General features: G+C 39.2%; 1 pseudogene; it reads right to left on the reverse strand.

Annotated features, from left to right (window-relative positions):
* Positions 1 to 494: 494 nt before the first annotated feature.
* On the reverse strand, positions 495 to 1285 carry LOC111906437 (probable E3 ubiquitin-protein ligase BAH1-like; annotated as a pseudogene).
* Positions 1286 to 8892: the final 7607 nt, after the last annotated feature.

Raw genomic sequence — 8892 nt, forward strand, 5'->3', positions numbered from 1 at the left:
TGTTTAAGAATAATTATATTTGGTACTAGAGCAGTAAACAATGATATTTTTTCGCTATGAATGATACGTAAAGTATAAATTTTCTCATCAAATATCATTGTTATGTATTAGCATCTCTATTACATGGAAAGGCAAAATGTCTTTTATAAATTTTCATAGTTCATTCTAACTACGAGAGCGGCTATAAGGTATGCCTAATGTGAAGGTGGGTGACATTTATTAGATGTAATGTATCTTAGTAAAATAACCAAATTCACATGTATTTATTGTTGGATGATATTCAAAATATCATCCTTTAAGTTTTCACTTCATGGATCTTCGTAAATCTTGAATAACCGGTTCAAATCTTATGTTAGTCCATCTAAAGTATTTGTAGGTTTCTGACAGGGGCGGCTCAATCAGTTTAGGGGCTCTAAGCGAACCCAAAATTTGAGGCCCTTTGGCCTTCAATATACTACAAATGAACAATCTGTAAACTGGAATCAGATTATGGATTATTCGAAATACCTTCGTTGTAAGAGCAAACCTAGTTCCAACATGTAAACTGGTTTAACATACACTTAACTCTATAATAACAAAGATAAATAAACCATACCATTAATCTATATTTTGTTACATAATATGATCATATATACACATTAAGTATATAGAAAAAAAAAATTTGCAATTTATAACATCCAAATTTATCAAACCTGCAAACTGGACACTTGGAATCTTGATTTGCAGACTTCAACCCTTCAATCATCAATACTCCAGGTGCCAAACAAGCACAAGACTTGCAAAAAAATGTTTCCACAACTCAAAGAATATGGTTGAAAAACAATGTCCTGCATCAACAACTATCCATTTTATAAAAGATATAATTGGAATTTTCTATAATTAATATGTTTATTGCCAAACATATATACCAAGCAAATAAGACAAGTGAGATTGTACTCCAGTTTTTTAGTACCTAGAAGTGTCAAAGTTAGAAAAGACTCTTCATTCCAAATATTGAGATCATAAGAGGGTTGACCAAAAAGCTCATCAGATGCCAAACTTATGAACCTTTAAGATTCATATATAAAGCTACTAATTCAATCAACCATGGTGATTGCTTCACATCCAAGTATTTTCCTGTAATTTGGAAATAATGAAACAGACACCTTAAGAATCTTCGGATACCAGGAGTAAAGTGAAGATGAACAAGTTGCTTGACTCTTAAACTAATATAATGATGTACAAAACTTAAAATGGTAGGATTCATACAGAGGAATCTGATTGAGATCATCCTCAAGATTTTCATCCCTACGAGAATCAATTGAAGCGTTAATATGTCGATGATGCCTGTAAAAGTTCAAATCATTCTTGAGATTCTTGTACTCAAAGTGACGCATGTTCTTCATTGGATCGAAATCAAGAATCGGAGAATGGAGAAGGAATAATAGAGAAGGGGTTGAAGGAAGAAAAAGATTAGAATAGATATTTTTTTGTGGAAATCAATCGTGTTTTGTGGAAATCGAATCGTCGCCGGTTGCTTTTGTTGATTTTGGTCAAGTCTTGCGTATTGTTGCTCTTGTTTATTGTGCGTAAGAGGCTGTCTAACATCCAACGATTTTAAAAACTAGGGGACCTTCACAATTGGGGGCCCTAAGCCCTTGCTTAATTTTTTATATAGTAAAGTCGGCCCTGGTTTCTGAATAGGCGTAATGTTATGGCTTGATGTGTGTCGAACATTTATTTAAAACATGATAGTTATAAATGTTGCACTCAAACATGATATGAAACTCAAGAGTAACACAAATAGTACGATATGTGATTCATTCTTCCAAATTGTTGGAGTTTTGTATCAGTTGGGACATCCTGATTAAAGAATGAGATATGAGCATATAGACACACCTAAATGATTTTGTGTGACTCATTCATTCAGAGATCAAGAAACCTTTTATGGACATTGATAATGATTTAATCAATTTCTCATGCATGTTCATAGATGAACAAATACTTAGGATATAATTAAAGAAACTGATGAAAGCCAACTCTGTATTTTCTTATTATGATCGCAGGTTTACAATGCGTTTATTAAATAGAAGAAAACTAACAAACTAGCTAAACAAAAGGATAAACCAGATAAACTATCTGATAGGATAAGAATCAAAATAAATCAAATAAATCCTTTACTCCCCCTCAAGATGAGCATGTAGGTTCCAAATGTTCATCTTGACACACAGGGATTGTAGCTTATCCGAACCAAGTGGCTTTCTAAGAAGATCAACAAGTTGATCACGAGTGTGAATCCAGATTGGAGCTATCTCTTCAGACCCTACTCTTTCACGAACAAAAAAGCAGTCCATCTCCACGTGCTTTGTTCTCTCGTGAAAAACAGGATTATGGGCGATGTGACGAGTTGATTGATTGTCACAGAGAAGTGGAGTAGCTGTAGTGACTTTCATACCAAGTTCTGAAAACAACCATCGAACCCATAGAATTTCGCTGACAGTAGTGGCCATCGCACGATATTCCGCCTCTGCTGAAGACCGGGAGATGACTGATTGCCTTTTGGATTTCCAAGAAATAGGAGCCCCACCCAAAAGCAACAAATAACCAGTTCTAGAACGACGCGAATACGAACATCCAAGCCAATCGGAATCACTGTATGCCACCAAATCTAGTGACCCATCTTTGGGTAGGAGGATCCCTTGTCCCAAGCTTGTTTTGAGGTATCGTAAAACACGCATTGCTGCTCGCCAATGGTTTGCTCGAGGATCCGGAACAAATTGGCTGAGAACATGTGACATCCCCAAAATCACGGCCAGAAAAGACCGATTTTCATTTATGCTTTTATAATAATTTCACAGTAAATCCTTTTGATTTGAAAGAGTTGCGGAATTTGTTCCCAAAACAAAACATGATATAATAATATTTATCAAAGCATTTCATCAAGAGATGCATTTTCATTTATATAATCAAAACTCGGGATGTCATGTTCCAATACAGACCATAAAGCAAAAATGATAACATTACAAGTCATTCAACAAATATATACATATACAAACCTGTAAACAAAACAACTCGATGATTCATCCATCTTATGCCCTTACGCCACTTCCTGTAATACAAATAAAACCGAGTGGGTCAGGCTTGGGAGCCTGGTGAGCATATAGGGTTTTCAACCCACAATAAATAAATTATATTTAATTTCACCAACCAACACTATCCCGATTACTCGTTCCCGTTATCCTCACTTTACGTCCCTAAAACAACATCTATCTCAAGGGACCTAATCTAGGATTTTCATCGGGACGGACATCACTGCTAAGGGGTTTCCTCAACAATAGATATCCTAAAGGTAACCATGAGGGGGATAGAGTACACCGGTGAACACATCGTTCACAACACCTACAGGTTATGAACCTGCTAACGTTCCACAAGACTGTCTAGAAAGAGTCTATGGTCGTTATCCATACTCCGCTAAATAACTAGATCAACAACAACAATAACATCGAGGCCTCTCATCTGTTTATTACACACCAACTATCTACCCATGTTCTACCCAACATATTAGTAGATAAAAATATATATTTTCATACATAGTTTAAAACCTGTATAGCATTTTCATATATTCCACATAACAGATGAGGCACACCCACATAACATGTATTTCATAGAAAACAAATCAGATCTATGAGATTGAAGAGAGTGAATATACATTCACACACATAACAACAAAAATTATACACATAACACGTATTTTGTATAAAATACTTCATAATTATTCGTTAGAAGAAAGTAACTACACACTCACTTGATCAGAAGATGATCGGACAGCTCTACGACTTGCAGAAGTAGTAATCCTCAGCAGATCTGGAAGATCTCTACAAAAATCAAACTTCTTGCGGGCAGAGCTTTGGCTCAGGAATCGCACCTCTCGGGATCTTCGGGGCTTCGAAACTTGATTCAGGGCTCGGGAATATTTCCGGGGCTTCGGGGTACTTCTGACACGCAAAACGATGCAAAACGGCAGAAAGAAGAAAGAAAAATAGCAAATGAGCCGGCTGCCCTCGCATCCTATTTATAGGAGGCTGGAGCCTCGGAGTACGCGGGGCGTACTGCCTCAGAATCGTCATTGCTTACGTATCCGAAGACTCGAGTGCGAGGCGGTGCATGCATCGGGGTACGCGGGGCGTACCTCGGATTAGATCAGTGACTCCTTCGGATATACATCCGAATTAAAGATTAAATTTAAATACAAATTATTTAATAAACTTTGAAAATTCATATCTTCTTCATACGAACTCCGTTTTCGACGTTCTTTATATCCACGCGTAGGTGAGACTACGCTCTACAACTTTTGTTTAGACTCCGTCGGCTAATTTTGACTTTATTTTTATTATTTATTTTTAATAGGCCGGGACAGAAAAATTTCGTTATAAATTCATAACGTCTTCGTTTGACGTTCGTTCTCGCCTAACTTTTTATCGCTTCGATACCAACAACGAGATCTTCGATTCTCGTTTAGCATGCTTCGGCTAAAAACCGCTCGATCTCAAATCGAGTATTTCATGCTGCATACCGCTAAGTCAAAACTTCAGAAATCATAACTTCCTCATACGAAGTCAGATTTGGGGATTCTATATATATATTCGGAAACCTCGTTTCAACTACTACAACATTATTCAAAGATATCAAGTTTATTTTACACTTAAATTTTGATGCTTATTTTTATTCTTAATTAATCAAACCACATAATTAAGCAATTAAGCACAAAACACATAATACTCAAATAATACACTCTTATTATTTCAAAACGGGTTACAAAGGTTAACCTAGACTATTACATTGCTAAAAATGGCAAGCCCGGAAACACAGGCGTTACAATTCTCTCCACCTTAGAATGATTCCGTCCCCAGAATCACACATCAACAAACAAATGCGGATAGCGACCCATCATGTCACTCTCCGTCTCCCAAGTGAGATTCAGCCCACTCGCGTGTTTCCATCGGACAAGCACTAACCCAACTATCTTGCGTCGCAACTTCTTAGTCTTTTGGTCAACAATTGCCTCTGGTTCTTCAATCAACCTTTTGTTCTCATAGATTCTCAACTCCGAAAGTGGAATCATGTCAGGAACTTCTCCCGTGAACTTCCTCAAATAACACACATGAAAAGTGTTATGAATTCCATTCAGTTCTTCTGGTAGTTCGAGCTTGTAAGCTTGGTTCCCAATCCTCTGAAGAACTTTAAACGGTCCAATAAACCTTGGACTTAATTTTCCCCTTTTACCAAATCTTATAAGTCCCTTCCACGGAGAGATTTTAAGCAAAACCGAATCTCCAATTTCAAAAGTCATCGGTCTTTGATTTTTGTCAGCATAGCTCTTTTGACGATCCTGAGCTGCTAACATTCTTTCCCTAATTATTTTCAACTTTTCAGCAGTTTGATGAACCATCTCCGGTTCCATAAACTGCTTTTCTCCAACCTTAAGCCAACAAGACGGCGTACGACACTTCTGTCCATACAAAGCTTGGTAAGGTGCCATCTTAATGCTCGAGTGGAAATTATTATTGTAGGAAAATTCTACCAAAGGTAAATGTTCATCCCAATTACCTAGGAATTCCAAGGTACATGCTCTTATCATATCTTCAAGCGTTTGTATCGTTCGTTCGCTCTGACCATCAGTCTGCGGATGGTAAGTTGTACTTAAACACAACTTGGTACCCAATTCCTCTTGTAGACTTTTCCAAAACCTCGAGGTGAAACGGCTATCACGATCCGATACAATCGTTAACGGAACACCGTGAAGCCTCACAATTTCTTTCACATAAGAATTCACAAGCTTTTCCATAGACCATTTCTCCTTGGCCGCTATGAAATGCGCACTCTTAGTGAATCGATCAACGACCACCCAAATCATGTCGTGACCATTCTTTGTTCTGGTCAGTTTAGTGACAAAATCCATAGCAATGTCTTCCCACTTACCCATAGGCACAGGTAATGGTTCTAAACTCCCGTACGATTCTGATGTTGTGTCTTTACTCTCGCACAAGTCACACACTCAGCCACATACTTTGCAACATCAAGCTTCATCGTTGGCCACCAGTAGTAGGGTTTCAGGTCCCTATACATTTTAGTGCTACCGGGATGAATCGAGTACATGGTTTTGTGAGCTTCTTCCATCAGAAGATCTCTGACTCCTCCTGTCTTAGGTATCCAAATCCGATCTTGGAACACCTTTAGTCCATGACTGTTTACACCAAACACCAACGTTTTGCCCAAACGTTCCTCCTTTCGGTCATTCTTCTCAGAAGCTTCGCTTTGAGCTTTCTTTATACTTTCCACAATTGTCGAGACAACTTCTATTCTCAGCGCTCTTGGCCTTTTTCTCTCAACATTGACTTTCCGACTGAGAGCATCAGCAACAACATTAGCTTTACCGGGATGGTAAAGTATCTCACAGTCGTAGTCCTTGAGTAACTCTAGCCAGCGTCGTTGCCTCATATTTAACTTTTTCTGATTGAAGAGATATTGGAGACTCTTATGATCAGTGAATAGTTTACACTTCGTGCCATAGAGGTAATGCCTCCATATTTTCAGAGCGAAAACCACCGCTGCCAACTCCAAATCATGAGTCGGGTAGTTCTTTTCATGCTCTTTCAGCTGTCGAGATGCATACGCTATCACCTTTTCTCTTTGGGTCAAAACACAACCCAATCCAACCCCAGACGCATCGCTATTTCAAACAGCGAAGTCTTTAACTCCATCGGGTAGAGAAAGTATCGGTGCCTCGCATAGCTTCTTCTTTAGCTTCTCAAACGCTTCTTTATGCTTCTCACTCCAAGCATAAATAGCTCCTTTGTGGGTCAAAGCTGTTAATGGAGTAGCGATCGAAGAAAAATCTTGGATAAACCTTCGGTAATATCCGGCTAATCCCAAAAAGCTTCGGATCTCCGTGGGAATTTTCGGTTGTTCCCACTTCATCACATCTTCAATCTTCGCTGGATCAACCATTATCCCTTCTTGGTTGACCACGTGACCCAAGAATTGGACTTATCGAATCCAAAAATCACATTTGGAGAACTTCGCATATAGCTTCTCCTTCTTCAAGACTTCTAACACTTCTCGCAAGTGTCTGCCATGCTCCTCTTGGCTTTTCGAGTAAATCAGAATGTCATTTATGAACACTATCACGGATTTATCAAGGAACATATTACAAACCCTATTCATTAAATCCATGAATGCTGCTGGAGCATTGGTCAGTCCGAACGACATAACCAATAACTCATAGTGTCCATATCACGTTCTGAATGCAGTCTTCTCGATATCTTGCTCTCTTACTTTTAGCTGATGATATCCTGACCTAAGATCGATCTTCGTGAAATAGCTCGAACCTTGCAATTGATCAAATAGGTCATCAATCCTCGGCAACGGATATCTATTCTTTATTGTTGCCTTATTCAGCTCTCGATAATCAATGCACATTCTCATGCTTCCATCTTTCTTCTTTACAAATAACACCGGAGCTCCCCAGGGTGATGAACTAGGTCTAATGAAACCCTTGTCCAATAACTCCTGAAGTTGCATCATCAGCTCCTTCATCTCCGTCGGTGCTAATCGATAAGGTGCTTTTGCAATTGGTGTCGTCCCGGGCAACAAGTCAATACGGAATTCCACTTGTCGATCAGGCGGTAATCCGGGAAGATCTTCAGGAAATACTTCCGGATAATCACACACAACGGGAATGCTCTGCATCACCTTTTTCTCTTTTTTAGCATCGATCACAAATGCTAGATACGACGTACATCCTTTTGCCAAACACTTTCTGGCTTTCATCAATGAAATGATTCCAGAATTTACTCTGCGTTTATCTCCATACACCATAAACGACTCTTTCCCAGGCGGGTTTACTTTGACTATTTTCTTCTTGCACAATATCTCGGCGTCATTGGCGCTAATCCAATCCATTCCCAATACGATGTCGAAACCGTTAAGCTCGATAGGCAATAATTCCTCGTGGAACTTATTCCCATTCATATCAATTAAGATGTTTTTCATACGATAGCTAACAGGTACAAACTTGCCACTAGTAACTTCGACTAATAAGGCATTATCTAGTCTATCAACAGGCAAAGCTAGTTTTCTACCAAATTCATGTGATATAAAGGAGTAGTTGACTCCAGAATTAAATAAAATTTGGGCAGACAATGTGTTTACGAGAAAGGTACCTGAAGCGACATCAGCTTCATCTTTAGCAGCTTCCAGTGTCATCTGGAATGCTCTCGCCTTCGGCTTTGGTGGAATGTTGGGTCTAGCTGCCTCCTTCTTCTTCGGGCAGTCCCTCGATATGTGTCCCTCCTCACCACAACTATAGCAAACCTTCTTAGAGAGGGTACATTCATTTGCATAGTGCCCTGGCTTTCCATATTTGTAGCATGTGGCCGCTACCTCGCATTTTCCATGATGCTTCTTTTTATATTTGTCTCACCACCTTGATTCGCCTCCACTTCCCCTCGAACCAGACTTCGAGAACTTGTTTCTCTTGTTGGACCCTGAAGTTCCATCAAACTTCCTCTTTTCACCAACTTCGATCCTTTCCAGACCCTTTTCCTTCTGCTGGGCCTCCACATTCTTAGCTGTACGAACAGCCGTTTTCAGAGTGGTTGCCATCTTGACTGTCGGACCAAAGTCGGCAGGCAGTCTATTAGCAAACCTCTCAATCTTGGAGAGTTCCGTTGGCACTAGGTACGGAAATAACTTCATCTTCTCAGTGAATGCAGTAGCATAGTCATCTATGCTCATCCTCCCCTTCTTCAAGTTTTGGAACTCATTGTTCAGATCAATCAGATATATCTCTGAACAATACTGCATCCTTAGTTGTTCCAAGAACTCCTCCCATGACATTTTCAGGGCTTCTCC

The sequence above is a fragment of the Lactuca sativa genome, chromosome 4 (genome assembly GCF_002870075.4).
Source record: "Lactuca sativa cultivar Salinas chromosome 4, Lsat_Salinas_v11, whole genome shotgun sequence".
NCBI lineage: Eukaryota > Viridiplantae > Streptophyta > Magnoliopsida > Asterales > Asteraceae > Lactuca > Lactuca sativa.